Source organism: Ranitomeya variabilis, chromosome 4 (assembly GCF_051348905.1).
Source record: "Ranitomeya variabilis isolate aRanVar5 chromosome 4, aRanVar5.hap1, whole genome shotgun sequence".
NCBI classification, from domain to species: domain Eukaryota; kingdom Metazoa; phylum Chordata; class Amphibia; order Anura; family Dendrobatidae; genus Ranitomeya; species Ranitomeya variabilis.
The window spans coordinates 316,495,755-316,513,623 of NC_135235.1; the positions used below are offsets into that span (position 1 = coordinate 316,495,755).

Here is a 17,869-nt window from a genome sequence, read left to right on the forward strand (position 1 = left end):
AGCGCTATTTGGATTTTGGAATGCAGATTTTGCAAGAATAGTTTGCAGGTAAAATTTGCAGAGTACCAAAAGTACCAAAACAGCAGAAACCCCCCCAAAGTGACCCCATTTTAGAAATTACTTCTCACAATGAATTCATATACACCACAGCATTTCATAGTCAAACATACATGGTTGAAATCATTCAGCTAGTGTCTGATACATGCTTTCTGTATCAGCTATCAGGTTCCCTTTAAACCCTCTTACAGCTAAGTGAAATGGAAATAAACAAAACAGAGGAAAAATTACAAAAAAATAATAATTTGCTCAAATGGAAAAGTTCCCATTTCTCATCTTTTTAACATTTTATTTTCTGTAGATAGTTAAGATTTTTAGGCCTTTTACATTTTCTTTAAATAATCAGTCCACGTGCTTTGTTTATTTTCTCCTTAAAATGTAAAGAATCAAGAAAAATGATGTTGCCGAAACCTGGGATCGAACCAGGGACCTTTAGATCTTCAGTCTAATGCTCGAGCTCCCATCTGAGCTATTTCTGCTAAACACAAACAACTTTAGGAGTGCTAGACACTTGGCAAATGTCAAGCGAAACCCCTGAAAGTAGATATTTTTATTTTTGCTTTGACTGGTTTTTGCAGCATGATTTCTATTTGAAACTCCTGCTATTTTGTTGTACATATTTAATAACTTTCATTAACTCTTTGTGAATGAGTAGAAAAAAACAGCAATTTTGACAGAGATTTTTTTACATTTTCAATTTGACTCCATTCATCAGGTTCATTCAAACCCTGTGTTTGTGAGACAGGTGATGGTTGCACATAAAAGACAATGTGCATGCATAATGTTACATCAAGTTTTATTTGTTATTAAATGCAAATAATTGGAGAAAAAAAGGAGACAACAATTTAGAGAAAATATTTTAATGATTGTTAACTTTCAATGTGAAAACATTTGTCCCAAAATGTGCTGAAACTTAGATGTCAGTATCGCATGTGCATTTCAGACGTTAAAACTATGATTACCTACTTTTTAAGCTTTTGTTTATTAAGTATTTTTTTTGTCTATTGATGAATGAGGTAATCAAATATGAAATTAGACTTACCGGCAATTCAGTTTATAGAAATCTCCAAGAACAGCCCCATAGGATGTGGAGTCTCCGCCCTAATAGGGAAAGAGAACACAAAGAGTTGAAATAGTCCCGCCACATTGACTGCCCGCAGTATTTTTATAGTGCCAAGACAGCTAACATATGCACATAAAAACTATTTCACGGTCCTAGAGTTCCGTTTATAGACGACAATTTCAAATTCACCTTAAAGACTCCAAGGTAGTGGTAACTTTGGGATCAGGTTTTTTAAGGCCCATTGCTAAGTTTGATTTGATCCCCATCTAATCAATAATTGATTGAGAATCTGTATAGTTTCATGAAAAGGTGATGTCAGAAGTGGGATTCGAACCCACGCCTCCAAGAGAGACTGCGACCTGAACGCAGCGCCTTAGACCGCTCGGCCATCCTGACTTCTGGTGGATTCTGTTCCTTGACTCTTTCCAAGTTAGTCAGCAGAAATATGACCAGTAATTGTCATTGAAAATTATTTTAAAATATTTAATATTACAGTTTTTATTTCAATACATTTGTTTAAACTATTAGTTATCAAGCCTATTTTGAGCTAAATGGCCAAGCCCCATTTTTAAAAAATATGACTTTTATCACTGTATGCAGTAATAACTCTGGAATGCTTCTACATATCCCCGTAATTCTGAAAGTGTTTTTTGTGACACATTGTACTTTACATTAACTGTAAATTTAGGTCAATATATTTTTAGTTTTTTTCTGTGAAAATATCTAAAGTTTGTTTAAAATTTTGAAATATTAGTCATTTTTATTCTTTGACTGCTTATATCCTTAAACCAACTTGTTGCACCACACAAAAATGTAAATAAATAGCATTTTTCATATGTGTACTTTTTGTCAGCATTCACTTTCAAACCTCCTTTTATTTTGTTAGGATGTTAGAAATGTTAGATTTCTCACAAAATGCGGTGATGCACCATATTTCTTCAGAATCTACTGTTTGGCCACACAGCAGGGCTTTGAAAATAAGAGCGCTATTTGGATTTTGGAATGCAGATTTTGCAAGAATAGTTTGCAGGTAAAATTTGCAGAGTACCAAAAGTACCAAAACAGCAGAAACCCCCCCAAAGTGACCCCATTTTAGAAATTACTTCTCACAATGAATTCATATACACCACAGCATTTCATAGTCAAACATACATGGTTGAAATCATTCAGCTAGTGTCTGATACATGCTTTCTGTATCAGCTATCAGGTTCCCTTTAAACCCTCTTACAGCTAAGTGAAATGGAAATAAACAAAACAGAGGAAAAATTACAAAAAAAAAAATAATTTGCTCAAATGGAAAAGTTCCCATTTCTCATCTTTTTAACATTTTATTTTCTGTAGATAGTTAAGATTTTTAGGCCTTTTACATTTTCTTTAAATAATCAGTCCACGTGCTTTGTTTATTTTCTCCTTAAAATGTAAAGAATCAAGAAAAATGATGTTGCCGAAACCCGGGATCGAACCAGGGACCTTTAGATCTTCAGTCTAACGCTCTCCCATCTGAGCTATTTCTGCTAAACACAAACAACTTTAGGAGTGCTAGACACTTGGCAAATGTCAAGCGAAACCCCTGAAAGTAGATATTTTTATTTTTGCTTTGACTGGTTTTTGCAGCATGATTTCTATTTGAAACTCCTGCTATTTTGTTGTACATATTTAATAACTTTCATTAACTCTTTGTGAATGAGTAGAAAAAAACAGCAATTTTGACAGAGTTTTTTTACATTTTCAATTTGACTCCATTCATCAGGTTCATTCAAACCCTGTGTTTGTGAGACAGGTGATGGTTGCACATAAAAGACAATGTGCATGCATAATGTTACATCAAGTTTTATTTGTTATTAAATGCAAATAATTGGAGCAAAAAAGGAGACAACAATTTAGAGAAAATATTTTAATGATTGTTAACTTTCAATGTGAAAACATTTGTCCCAAAATGTGCTGAAACTTAGATGTCAGTATCGCATGTGCATTTCAGACGTTAAAACTATGATTACCTACTTTTTAAGCTTTTGTTTATTAAGTATTTTTATGGTCTATTGATGAATGAGGTAATCAAATATGAAATTAGACTTACCGGCAATTCAGTTTATAGAAATCTCCCAGAACAGCCCCATAGGATGTGGAGTCTCCGCTCTAATAGGGAAAGAGAACACAAAGAGTTGAAATAGTCCCGCCACATTGACTGCCCGCAGTATTTTTATAGTGCCAAGACAGCTAACATATGCACATAAAAACTATTTCACGGTCCTAGAGTTCCGTTTATAGACGACAATTTCAGATTCACCTTAAAGACTCCAAGGTAGTGGTAACTTTGGGATCAGGTTTTTTAAGGCCCATTGCTAAGTTTGATTTGATCCCCATCTAATCAATAATTGATTGAGAATCTGTATAGTTTCATGAAAAGGTGATGTCAGAAGTGGGATTCGATCCCACGCCTCCAAGAGAGACTGCGACCTGAACGCAGCGCCTTAGACCACTCGGCCATCCTGACTTCTGGTGGATTCTGTTCCTTGACTCTTTCCAAGTTAGTCAGCAGAAATATGACCAGTAATTGTCATTGAAAATTATTTTAAAATATTTAATATTACAGTTTTTATTTCAATACATTTGTTTAAACTATTAGTTATCAAGCCTATTTTGAGCTAAATGGCCAAGCCCCATTTTTAAAAAATATGACTTTTATCACTGTATGCAGTAATAACTCTGGAATGCTTCTACATATCCCCGTAATTCTGAAAGTGTTTTTTGTGACACATTGTACTTTACATTAACTGTAAATTTAGGTCAATATATTTTTAGTTTTTTTCTGTGAATATATCTAAAGTTTGTTTAAAATTTTGAAATATTAGTCATTTTTATTCTTTGACTGCTTATATCCTTAAACCAACTTGTTGCACCACACAAAAATGTAAATAAATAGCATTTTTCATATGTGTACTTTTTGTCAGCATTCACTTTCAAACCTCCTTTTATTTTGTTAGGATGTTAGAAATGTTAGATTTCTCACAAAATGCGGTGATGCACCATATTTCTTCAGAATCTACTGTTTGGCCACACAGCAGGGCTTTGAAAATAAGAGCGCTATATGGATTTTGGAATGCAGATTTTGCAAGAATAGTTTGCAGGTAAAATTTGCAGAGTACCAAAAGTACCAAAACAGCAGAAACCCCCCCAAAGTGACCCCATTTTAGAAATTACTTCTCACAATGAATTCATATACACCACAGCATTTCATAGTCAAACATACATGGTTGAAATCATTCAGCTAGTGTCTGATACATGCTTTCTGTATCAGCTACTAGGTTCCCCTTAAATCCTCTTACAGCTAAGTGAAATGGAAATAAACAAAACAGAGGAAAAATTACAAAAAAATAATAATTTGCTCAAATGGAAAAGTTCCCATTTCTCATCTTTTTAACATTTTATTTTCTGTAGATAGTTAAGATTTTTAGGCCTTTTACATTTTCTTTAAATAATCAGTCCACGTGCTTTGTTTATTTTCTCCTTAAAATGTAAAGAATCAAGAAAAATGACGTTGCCGAAACCCGGGATCGAACCAGGGACGTTTAGTCTCACGCTCTCCCATCTGAGCTATTTCGGCCAAATACAAAGAACTTTAGGAGTGCTAGACACTTGGCAAATGTCAAGCGAAACCCCTGAAAGTAGATATTTTTATTTTTGCTTTGACTGGTTTTTGCAGCATGATTTCTATTTGAAACTCCTGCTATTTTGTTGTACATATTTAATAACTTTCATTAACTCTTTGTGAATGAGTAGAAAAAAACAGCAATTTTGACAGAGATTTTTTTACATTTTCAATTTGACTCCATTCATCAGGTTCATTTAAACCCTGTGTTTGTGAGACAGGTGATGGTTGCACATAAAAGACAATGTGCATGCATAATGTTACATCAAGTTTTATTTGTTATTAAATGCAAATAATTGGAGCAAAAAAGGAGACAACAATTTAGAGAAAATATTTTAATGATTGTTAACTTTCAATGTGAAAACATTTGTCCCAAAATGTGCTGAAACTTAGATGTCAGTATCGCATGTGCATTTCAGACTTTAAAACTATGATTACCTACTTTTTATGCTTTTGTTTATTAAGTATTTTTATGGTCTATTGATGAATGAGGTAATCAAATATGAAATTAGACTTACCGGCAATTCAGTTTATAGAAATCTCCCAGAACAGCCCCATAGGATGTGGAGTCTCTGCCCTAATAGGGAAAGAGAACACAAAGAGTTGAAATAGTCCCGCCCCATTGACCGCCCGCAGTATTTTTATAGTGCCAAGACAGCTAACATAAAAACTATTTCACGGTCCTAGAGTTCCGTTTATAGACGACAATTTCAGATTCACCCCAAAGACTCCCAGGTAGTGGTAACTTTGGGATCAGGTTTTTTAAGGCCCATTGCTAAGTTTGGTTTGATCCCCATCAAATCAATAATTGCTTGAGAATCTGTATAGTTTCATGAAAAGGTGATGTCAGAAGCGGGATTTGAACCCACGCCTCCAAGAGAGACTGCAAACTGAACGCAGCGCCTTAGACCGCTCGGCCATCCTGACTTCTGGTGGATTCTGTTCCTTGACTCTTTCCAAGTTAGTCAGCAGAAATATGACCAGTAATTGTCATTGAAAATTATTTTAAAATATTTAATATTACAGTTTTTATTTCAATACATTTGTTTAAACTATTAGTTATCAAGCCTATTTTGAGCTAAATGGCCAAGCCCCATTTTAAAAAAATATGACTTTTATCACTGTATGCAGTAATAACTGTGGAATGCTTCTACATATCCCCGTAATTCTGAAAGTGTTTTTTGTGACACATTGTACTTTACATTAACTGTAAATTTAGGTCAATATATTTTTAGTTTTTTTCTGTGAAAACATCTAAAGTTTGTTTAAAATTTTGAAATATTAGTCATTTTTATTCTTTGACTGCTTATATCCTTAAACCAACTTGTCGCACCACACAAAAATGTAAATAAATAGCATTTTTCATATGTGTACTTTTTGTCAGCATTCATTTTCAAACCTCCTTTTATTTTGTTAGGATGTTAGAAATGTTAGATTTCTCACAAAATGCGGTGATGCACCATATTTCTTCAGAATCTTCTGTTTGGCCACACAGCAGGGCTTTGAAAATAAGAGTGCTATTTGGATTTTGGAATGCAGATTTTGCAAGAATAGTTTGCAGGTAAAATTTGCAGAGTACCAAAAGTACCAAAACAGCAGAAACCCCGCCAAAGTGACCCCATTTTAGAAATTACTTCTCACAATGAATTCATATACACCACAGCATTTCATAGTCAAACATACATGGTTGAAATCATTCAGCTAGTGTCTGATACATGCTTTTTGTATCAGCTATCAGGTTCCCTTTAAATCCTCTTACAGCTAAGTGAAATGGAAATAAACAAAACAGAGGAAAAATTACAAAAAAAATAATAATTTGCTCAAATGGAAAAGTTCCCATTTCTCATCTTTTTAACATTTTATTTTCTGTAGATAGTTAAGATTTTTAGGCCTTTTACATTTTCTTTAAATAATCAGTCCACGTGCTTTGTTTATTTTCTCCTTAAAATGTAAAGAATCAAGAAAAATGATGTTGCCGAAACCCGGGATCGAACCAGGGACCTTTAGATCTTCAGTCTAATGCGCTCCCATCTGAGCTATTTCTGCTAAACACAAACAACTTTAGGAGTGCTAGACACTTGGCAAATGTCAAGCGAAACCCCTGAAAGTAGATATTTTTATTTTTGCTTTGACTGGTTTTTGCAGCATGATTTCTATTTGAAACTCCTGCTATTTTGTTGTACATATTTAATAACTTTCATTAACTCTTTGTGAATGAGTAGAAAAAAACAGCAATTTTGACAGAGATTTTTTTACATTTTCAATTTGACTCCATTCATCAGGTTCATTCAAACCCTGTGTTTGTGAGACAGGTGATGGTTGCACATAAAAGACAATGTGCATGCATAATGTTACATCAAGTTTTATTTGTTATTAAATGCAAATAATTGGAGCAAAAAAGGAGACAACAATTTAGAGAAAATATTTTAATGATTGTTAACTTTCAATATGAAAACATTTGTCCCAAAATGTGCTGAAACTTAGATGTCAGTATCGCATGTGCATTTCAGACGTTAAAACTATGATTACCTACTTTTTAAGCTTTTGTTTATTAACCCTGCTGTTCTGTTCGGGTCATAGTGACCCGAACAGACTTTTTGCGGCCCTGTAGATTTTTTTCTGTAAGTCTCTAAAACTTGAGACTCCTTGACTTTTCCTCATTTGGGGGGACCTACATATGAGTATATATATATATTTTTTTTTTCGTTTACTTTTTGCTACACGAAAAAAGTTACACTAGTTCTGTTCGGGTCATAGTGACCCGGCATCGTTTTTTACAGCTGTGAGGCCATATTTTCAGTGAAATAAAGGACTTATAACCTCAGTTGGGTCTATTTATTGCATCTACTATTGTATATCAATTGATTTTTTTCCTAAATTATTTCAATGGGGTCGTACGCGCGCTCTACCGGGGGTATGCATTGAGATCTGCGCACCATAAAAATGGCTTTATATTGATTATTTTTGGTGCGCAGTCTATTCTAAAATGTAGAGTGTATCCGGAGAGATCACTAGGTGTGCACTACACGTGTATATTTTGCGCAGAACGGACTGCTCAGAACGCGCTGTCTAAGACGGTTTTTGTTTGTAAATCTGAGCTGTAAAGTCTTGCAAATAATTTTTTTGGCTAAGTAAGTCTGTCTTCCTGGCTTATCTGCTTGTTTTCAGAAGTTTTCAAAATGTTTGATTTGATTGTTTTGATTTTTTTTTTTTTTTACAAAAATGTGTATTTTTCTATTTTCGTTTTGCTCATTGATCTGTTTTTTCAGAATAAAAACAAAAAAAAAAAGATTTCTGTTTCATTTTTCTTTTTTTTACTACCAAACATGTTCACAAACAGTCTAGTAAGCAAAAAGTTGTAAAAAAAAATGAGTTAGAGTGTCTAAAATCAAGGTTTAATAAGCCGGGTCATAGTGACCCGAACAGAACTAGTGTATAGTAAATGCGAACAGAACAGCAGGGTTAAGTATTTTTATGGTCTATTGATGAATGAGGTAATCAAATATGAAATTAGACTTACCGGCAATTCAGTTTATAGAAATCTCCCAGAACAGCCCCATAGGATGTGGAGTCTCCGCCCTAATAGGGAAAGAGAACACAAAGAGTTGAAATAGTCCCGCCACATTGACTGCCCGCAGTATTTTTATAGTGCCAAGACAGCTAACATATGCACATAAAAACTATTTCACGGTCCTAGAGTTCCGTTTATAGACGACAATTTCAGATTCACCTTAAAGACTCCAAGGTAGTGGTAACTTTGGGATCAGGTTTTTTAAGGCCCATTGCTAAGTTTGATTTGATCCCCATCTAATCAATAATTGATTGAGAATCTGTATAGTTTCATGAAAAGGTGATGTCAGAAGTGGGATTCGAACCCACGCCTCCAAGAGAGACTGCTACCTGAACGCAGCGCCTTAGACCGCTCGGCCATCCTGACTTCTGGTGGATTCAGTTCCTTGACTCTTTCCAAGTTAGTCAGCAGAAATATGACCAGTAATTGTCATTGAAAATTATTTTAAAATATTTAATATTACAGTTTTTATTTCAATACATTTGTTTAAACTATTAGTTATGAAGCCTATTTTGAGCTAAATGGCCAAGCCCCATTTTTTAAAAATATGACTTTTATCACTGTATGCAGTAATAACTCTGGAATGCTTCTACATATCCCCGTAATTCTGAAAGTGTTTTTTGTGACACATTGTACTTTACATTAACTGTAAATTTAGGTCAAAATATTTTTAGTTTTTTTCTGTGAAAATATCTAAAGTTTGTTTAAAATTTTGAAATATTAGTCATTTTTATTCTTTGACTGCTTATATCCTTAAACCAACTTGTTGCACCACACAAAAATGTAAATAAATAGCATTTTTCATATGTGTACTTTTTGTCAGCATTCACTTTCAAACCTCCTTTTATTTTGTTAGGATGTTAGAAATGTTAGATTTCTCACAAAATGCGGTGATGCACCATATTTCTTCAGAATCTACTGTTTGGCCACACAGCAGGGCTTTGAAAATAAGAGCGCTATTTGGATTTTGGAATGCAGATTTTGCAAGAATAGTTTGCAGGTAAAATTTGCAGAGTACCAAAAGTACCAAAACAGCAGAAACCCCCCCAAAGTGACCCCATTTTAGAAATTACTTCTCACAATGAATTCATATACACCACAGCATTTCATAGTCAAACATACATGGTTGAAATCATTCAGCTAGTGTCTGATACATGCTTTCTGTATCAGCTACTAGGTTCCCTTTAAATCCTCTTACAGCTAAGTGAAATGGAAATAAACAAAACAGAGGAAAAATTACAAAAAAATAATAATTTGCTCAAATGGAAAAGTTCCCATTTCTCATCTTTTTAACATTTTATTTTCTGTAGATAGTTAAGATTTTTAGGCCTTTTACATTATCTTTAAATAATCAGTCCACGTGCTTTGTTTATTTTCTCCTTAAAATGTAAAGAATCAAGAAAAATGATGTTGCCGAAACCCGGGATCGAACCAGGGACGTTTAGTCTCACGCTCTCCCATCTGAGCTATTTCGGCCAAATACAAAGAACTTTAGGAGTGCTAGACACTTGGCAAATGTCAAGCGAAACCTCTGAAAGTAGATATTTTTATTTTTGCTTTGACTGGTTTTTGCAGCATGATTTCTATTTGAAACTCCTGCTATTTTGTTGTACATATTTAATAACTTTCATTAACTCTTTGTGAATGAGTAGAAAAAAACAGCAATTTTGACAGAGATTTTTTTACATTTTCAATTTGACTCCATTCATCAGGTTCATTTAAACCCTGTGTTTGTGAGACAGGTGATGGTTGCACATAAAAGACAATGTGCATGCATAATGTTACATCAAGTTTTATTTGTTATTAAATGCAAATAATTGGAGCAAAAAAGGAGACAACAATTTAGAGAAAATATTTTAATGATTGTTAACTTTCAATGTGAAAACATTTGTCCCAAAATGTGCTGAAACTTAGATGTCAGTATCGCATGTGCATTTCAGACTTTAAAACTATGATTACCTACTTTTTAAGCTTTTGTTTATTAAGTATTTTTATGGTCTATTGATGAATGAGGTAATCAAATATGAAATTAGACTTACCGGCAATTCAGTTTATAGAAATCTCCCAGAACAGCCCCATAGGATGTGGAGTCTCCGCCCTAATAGGGAAAGAGAACACAAAGAGTTGAAATAGTCCCGCCCCATTGACCGCCCGCAGTATTTTTATAGTGCCAAGACAGCTAACATAAAAACTATTTCACGGTCCTAGAGTTCCGTTTATAGACGACAATTTCAGATTCACCCCAAAGACTCCCAGGTAGTGGTAACTTTGGGATCAGGTTTTTTAAGGCCCATTGCTAAGTTTGGTTTGATCCCCATCTAATCAATAATTGCTTGAGAATCTGTATAGTTTCATGAAAAGGTGATGTCAGAAGCGGGATTTGAACACACGCCTCCAAGAGAGACTGCGAACTGAACGCAGTGCCTTAGACCGCTCGGCCATCCTGACTTCTGGTGGATTCTGTTCCTTGACTCTTTCCAAGTTAGTCAGCAGAAATATGACCAGTAATTGTCATTGAAAATTATTTTAAAATATTTAATATTACAGTTTTTATTTCAATACATTTGTTTAAACTATTAGTTATCAAGCCTATTTTGAGCTAAATGGCCAAGCCCCATTTTTTAAAAATATGACTTTTATCACTGTATGCAGTAATAACTCTGGAATGCTTCTACATATCCCCGTAATTCTGAAAGTGTTTTTTGTGACACATTGTACTTTACATTAACTGTAAATTTAGGTCAAAATATTTTTAGTTTTTTTCTGTGAAAATATCTAAAGTTTGTTTAAAATTTTGAAATATTAGTCATTTTTATTCTTTGACTGCTTATATCCTTAAACCAACTTGTTGCACCACACAAAAATGTAAATAAATAGCATTTTTCATATGTGTACTTTTTGTCAGCATTCACTTTCAAACCTCCTTTTATTTTGTTAGGATGTTAGAAATGTTAGATTTCTCACAAAATGCGGTGATGCACCATATTTCTTCAGAATCTACTGTTTGGCCACACAGCAGGGCTTTGAAAATAAGAGCGCTATTTGGATTTTGGAATGCAGATTTTGCAAGAATAGTTTGCAGGTAAAATTTGCAGAGTACCAAAAGTACCAAAACAGCAGAAACCCCCCCAAAGTGACCCCATTTTAGAAATTACTTCTCACAATGAATTCATATACACCACAGCATTTCATAGTCAAACATACATGGTTGAAATCATTCAGCTAGTGTCTGATACATGCTTTCTGTATCAGCTACTAGGTTCCCTTTAAATCCTCTTACAGCTAAGTGAAATGGAAATAAACAAAACAGAGGAAAAATTACAAAAAAATAATAATTTGCTCAAATGGAAAAGTTCCCATTTCTCATCTTTTTAACATTTTATTTTCTGTAGATAGTTAAGATTTTTAGGCCTTTTACATTATCTTTAAATAATCAGTCCACGTGCTTTGTTTATTTTCTCCTTAAAATGTAAAGAATCAAGAAAAATTATGTTGCCGAAACCCGGGATCGAACCAGGGACGTTTAGTCTCACGCTCTCCCATCTGAGCTATTTCGGCCAAATACAAAGAACTTTAGGAGTGCTAGACACTTGGCAAATGTCAAGCGAAACCTCTGAAAGTAGATATTTTTATTTTTGCTTTGACTGGTTTTTGCAGCATGATTTCTATTTGAAACTCCTGCTATTTTGTTGTACATATTTAATAACTTTCATTAACTCTTTGTGAATGAGTAGAAAAAAACAGCAATTTTGACAGAGATTTTTTTACATTTTCAATTTGACTCCATTCATCAGGTTCATTTAAACCCTGTGTTTGTGAGACAGGTGATGGTTGCACATAAAAGACAATGTGCATGCATAATGTTACATCAAGTTTTATTTGTTATTAAATGCAAATAATTGGAGCAAAAAAGGAGACAACAATTTAGAGAAAATATTTTAATGATTGTTAACTTTCAATGTGAAAACATTTGTCCCAAAATGTGCTGAAACTTAGATGTCAGTATCGCATGTGCATTTCAGACTTTAAAACTATGATTACCTACTTTTTAAGCTTTTGTTTATTAAGTATTTTTATGGTCTATTGATGAATGAGGTAATCAAATATGAAATTAGACTTACCGGCAATTCAGTTTATAGAAATCTCCCAGAACAGCCCCATAGGATGTGGAGTCTCCGCCCTAATAGGGAAAGAGAACACAAAGAGTTGAAATAGTCCCGCCCCATTGACCGCCCGCAGTATTTTTATAGTGCCAAGACAGCTAACATAAAAACTATTTCACGGTCCTAGAGTTCCGTTTATAGACGACAATTTCAGATTCACCCCAAAGACTCCCAGGTAGTGGTAACTTTGGGATCAGGTTTTTTAAGGCCCATTGCTAAGTTTGGTTTGATCCCCATCTAATCAATAATTGCTTGAGAATCTGTATAGTTTCATGAAAAGGTGATGTCAGAAGCGGGATTTGAACACACGCCTCCAAGAGAGACTGCGAACTGAACGCAGTGCCTTAGACCGCTCGGCCATCCTGACTTCTGGTGGATTCTGTTCCTTGACTCTTTCCAAGTTAGTCAGCAGAAATATGACCAGTAATTGTCATTGAAAATTATTTTAAAATATTTAATATTACAGTTTTTATTTCAATACATTTGTTTAAACTATTAGTTATCAAGCCTATTTTGAGCTAAATGGCCAAGCCCCATTTTTTAAAAATATGACTTTTATCACTGTATGCAGTAATAACTCTGGAATGCTTCTACATATCCCCGTAATTCTGAAAGTGTTTTTTGTGACACATTGTACTTTACATTAACTGTAAATTTAGGTCAAAATATTTTTAGTTTTTTTCTGTGAAAATATCTAAAGTTTGTTTAAAATTTTGAAATATTAGTCATTTTTATTCTTTGACTGCTTATATCCTTAAACCAACTTGTTGCACCACACAAAAATGTAAATAAATAGCATTTTTCATATGTGTACTTTTTGTCAGCATTCACTTTCAAACCTCCTTTTATTTTGTTAGGATGTTAGAAATGTTAGATTTCTCACAAAATGCGGTGATGCACCATATTTCTTCAGAATCTACTGTTTGGCCACACAGCAGGGCTTTGAAAATAAGAGCGCTATTTGGATTTTGGAATGCAGATTTTGCAAGAATAGTTTGCAGGTAAAATTTGCAGAGTACCAAAAGTACCAAAACAGCAGAAACCCCCCCAAAGTGACCCCATTTTAGAAATTACTTCTCACAATGAATTCATATACACCACAGCATTTCATAGTCAAACATACATGGTTGAAATCATTCAGCTAGTGTCTGATACATGCTTTCTGTATCAGCTACTAGGTTCCCTTTAAATCCTCTTACAGCTAAGTGAAATGGAAATAAACAAAACAGAGGAAAAATTACAAAAAAATAATAATTTGCTCAAATGGAAAAGTTCCCATTTCTCATCTTTTTAACATTTTATTTTCTGTAGATAGTTAAGATTTTTAGGCCTTTTACATTATCTTTAAATAATCAGTCCACGTGCTTTGTTTATTTTCTCCTTAAAATGTAAAGAATCAAGAAAAATTATGTTGCCGAAACCCGGGATCGAACCAGGGACGTTTAGTCTCACGCTCTCCCATCTGAGCTATTTCGGCCAAATACAAAGAACTTTAGGAGTGCTAGACACTTGGCAAATGTCAAGCGAAACCTCTGAAAGTAGATATTTTTATTTTTGCTTTGACTGGTTTTTGCAGCATGATTTCTATTTGAAACTCCTGCTATTTTGTTGTACATATTTAATAACTTTCATTAACTCTTTGTGAATGAGTAGAAAAAAACAGCAATTTTGACAGAGATTTTTTTACATTTTCAATTTGACTCCATTCATCAGGTTCATTTAAACCCTGTGTTTGTGAGACAGGTGATGGTTGCACATAAAAGACAATGTGCATGCATAATGTTACATCAAGTTTTATTTGTTATTAAATGCAAATAATTGGAGCAAAAAAGGAGACAACAATTTAGAGAAAATATTTTAATGATTGTTAACTTTCAATGTGAAAACATTTGTCCCAAAATGTGCTGAAACTTAGATGTCAGTATCGCATGTGCATTTCAGACTTTAAAACTATGATTACCTACTTTTTAAGCTTTTGTTTATTAAGTATTTTTATGGTCTATTGATGAATGAGGTAATCAAATATGAAATTAGACTTACCGGCAATTCAGTTTATAGAAATCTCCCAGAACAGCCCCATAGGATGTGGAGTCTCCGCCCTAATAGGGAAAGAGAACACAAAGAGTTGAAATAGTCCCGCCCCATTGACCGCCCGCAGTATTTTTATAGTGCCAAGACAGCTAACATAAAAACTATTTCACGGTCCTAGAGTTCCGTTTATAGACGACAATTTCAGATTCACCCCAAAGACTCCCAGGTAGTGGTAACTTTGGGATCAGGTTTTTTAAGGCCCATTGCTAAGTTTGGTTTGATCCCCATCTAATCAATAATTGCTTGAGAATCTGTATAGTTTCATGAAAAGGTGATGTCAGAAGCGGGATTTGAACACACGCCTCCAAGAGAGACTGCGAACTGAACGCAGTGCCTTAGACCGCTCGGCCATCCTGACTTCTGGTGGATTCTGTTCCTTGACTCTTTCCAAGTTAGTCAGCAGAAATATGACCAGTAATTGTCATTGAAAATTATTTTAAAATATTTAATATTACAGTTTTTATTTCAATACATTTGTTTAAACTATTAGTTATCAAGCCTATTTTGAGCTAAATGGCCAAGCCCCATTTTTTAAAAATATGACTTTTATCACTGTATGCAGTAATAACTCTGGAATGCTTCTACATATCCCCGTAATTCTGAAAGTGTTTTTTGTGACACATTGTACTTTACATTAACTGTAAATTTAGGTCAAAATATTTTTAGTTTTTTTCTGTGAAAATATCTAAAGTTTGTTTAAAATTTTGAAATATTAGTCATTTTTATTCTTTGACTGCTTATATCCTTAAACCAACTTGTTGCACCACACAAAAATGTAAATAAATAGCATTTTTCATATGTGTACTTTTTGTCAGCATTCACTTTCAAACCTCCTTTTATTTTGTTAGGATGTTAGAAATGTTAGATTTCTCACAAAATGCGGTGATGCACCATATTTCTTCAGAATCTACTGTTTGGCCACACAGCAGGGCTTTGAAAATAAGAGCGCTATTTGGATTTTGGAATGCAGATTTTGCAAGAATAGTTTGCAGGTAAAATTTGCAGAGTACCAAAAGTACCAAAACAGCAGAAACCCCCCCAAAGTGACCCCATTTTAGAAATTACTTCTCACAATGAATTCATATACACCACAGCATTTCATAGTCAAACATACATGGTTGAAATCATTCAGCTAGTGTCTGATACATGCTTTCTGTATCAGCTACTAGGTTCCCTTTAAATCCTCTTACAGCTAAGTGAAATGGAAATAAACAAAACAGAGGAAAAATTACAAAAAAATAATAATTTGCTCAAATGGAAAAGTTCCCATTTCTCATCTTTTTAACATTTTATTTTCTGTAGATAGTTAAGATTTTTAGGCCTTTTACATTATCTTTAAATAATCAGTCCACGTGCTTTGTTTATTTTCTCCTTAAAATGTAAAGAATCAAGAAAAATTATGTTGCCGAAACCCGGGATCGAACCAGGGACGTTTAGTCTCACGCTCTCCCATCTGAGCTATTTCGGCCAAATACAAAGAACTTTAGGAGTGCTAGACACTTGGCAAATGTCAAGCGAAACCTCTGAAAGTAGATATTTTTATTTTTGCTTTGACTGGTTTTTGCAGCATGATTTCTATTTGAAACTCCTGCTATTTTGTTGTACATATTTAATAACTTTCATTAACTCTTTGTGAATGAGTAGAAAAAAACAGCAATTTTGACAGAGATTTTTTTACATTTTCAATTTGACTCCATTCATCAGGTTCATTTAAACCCTGTGTTTGTGAGACAGGTGATGGTTGCACATAAAAGACAATGTGCATGCATAATGTTACATCAAGTTTTATTTGTTATTAAATGCAAATAATTGGAGCAAAAAAGGAGACAACAATTTAGAGAAAATATTTTAATGATTGTTAACTTTCAATGTGAAAACATTTGTCCCAAAATGTGCTGAAACTTAGATGTCAGTATCGCATGTGCATTTCAGACTTTAAAACTATGATTACCTACTTTTTAAGCTTTTGTTTATTAAGTATTTTTATGGTCTATTGATGAATGAGGTAATCAAATATGAAATTAGACTTACCGGCAATTCAGTTTATAGAAATCTCCCAGAACAGCCCCATAGGATGTGGAGTCTCCGCCCTAATAGGGAAAGAGAACACAAAGAGTTGAAATAGTCCCGCCCCATTGACCGCCACAGTATTTTTATAGTGCCAAGACAGCTAACATATGCACATAAAAACTATTTCACGGTCCTAGAGTTCCGTTTATAGATGACAATTTCAGATTCACCCCAAAGACTCCCAGGTAGTGGTAACTTTGGGATCAGGTTTTTTAAGGCCCATTGCTAAGTTTGGTTTGATCCCCATCTAATCAATAATTGACTGAGAATCTGTATAGTTTCATGAAAAGGTGATGTCAGAAGTGGGATTTGAACCCACGCCTCCAAGAGAGACTGCAACCTGAACGCAGCGCCTTAGACCGCTCGGCCATCCTGACTTCTTGTGGATTCTGTGCCTTAACTCTTTCCAAGTTAGTCAGCAGAAATATGACCAGTAATTGTCATTGAAAATTATTTTAAAATATTTAATATTACAGTTTTTATTTCAATACATTTGTTTAAACTATTAGTTATCAAGCCTATTTTGAGCTAAATGGCCAAACCCCATTTTAAAAAAATATGACTTTTATCACTGTATGCAGTAATAACTCTGGAATGCTTCTACATATCCCCGTAATTCTGAAAGTGTTTTTTGTGACACATTGTACTTTACATTAACTGTAAATTTAGGTCAATATATTTTTAGTTTTTTTCTGTGAAAATATCTAAAGTTTGTTTAAAATTTTGAAATATTAGTCATTTTTATTCTTTGACTGCTTATATCCTTAAACCAACTTGTCGCACCACACAAAAATGTAAATAAATAGCATTTTTCATATGTGTACTGTTTGTCAGCATTCACTTTCAAACCTCCTTTTATTTTGTTAGGATTTTAGAAATGTTAGATTTCTCACAAAATGCGGTGATGCACCATATTTCTTCAGAATCTACTGTTTGGCCACACAGCAGGGCTTTGAAAATAAGAGCGCTATTTGGATTTTGGAATGCAGATTTTGCAAGAATAGTTTGCAGGTAAAATTTGCAGAGTACCAAAAGTACCAAAACAGCAGAAACCCCCCCAAAGTGACCCCATTTTAGAAATTACTTCTCACAATGAATTTATATACACCACAGCATTTCATAGTCAAACATACATGGTTGAAATCATTCAGCTAGTGTCTGATACATGCTTTCTTTACCAGCTATCAGGTTCCCTTTAAATCCTC

At 33.9% G+C, this 17,869-nt stretch overlaps 4 non-coding genes across 4 annotated transcripts; all 4 read right to left on the minus strand.

Annotated features, from left to right (window-relative positions):
- Nucleotides 1-1,433: 1,433 nt before the first annotated feature.
- Nucleotides 1,434-1,516, minus strand: TRNAL-CAG (transfer RNA leucine (anticodon CAG)). The gene has a single exon. It is a non-coding gene; the product is annotated as a tRNA-Leu (tRNA).
- Nucleotides 1,517-2,562: 1,046 nt separating this feature from the next.
- Nucleotides 2,563-2,635, minus strand: TRNAF-GAA (transfer RNA phenylalanine (anticodon GAA)). Its single transcript has one exon. It is a non-coding gene; the product is annotated as a tRNA-Phe (tRNA).
- An 896-nt stretch (nucleotides 2,636-3,531) lies between these two features.
- TRNAL-CAG (transfer RNA leucine (anticodon CAG)) lies at nucleotides 3,532-3,614 on the minus strand. Its single transcript has one exon. It is a non-coding gene; the product is annotated as a tRNA-Leu (tRNA).
- A 13,344-nt stretch (nucleotides 3,615-16,958) lies between these two features.
- On the minus strand, nucleotides 16,959-17,041 carry TRNAL-CAG (transfer RNA leucine (anticodon CAG)). Its single transcript has one exon. It is a non-coding gene; the product is annotated as a tRNA-Leu (tRNA).
- Between the last annotated feature and the right edge of the window lie 828 nt (nucleotides 17,042-17,869).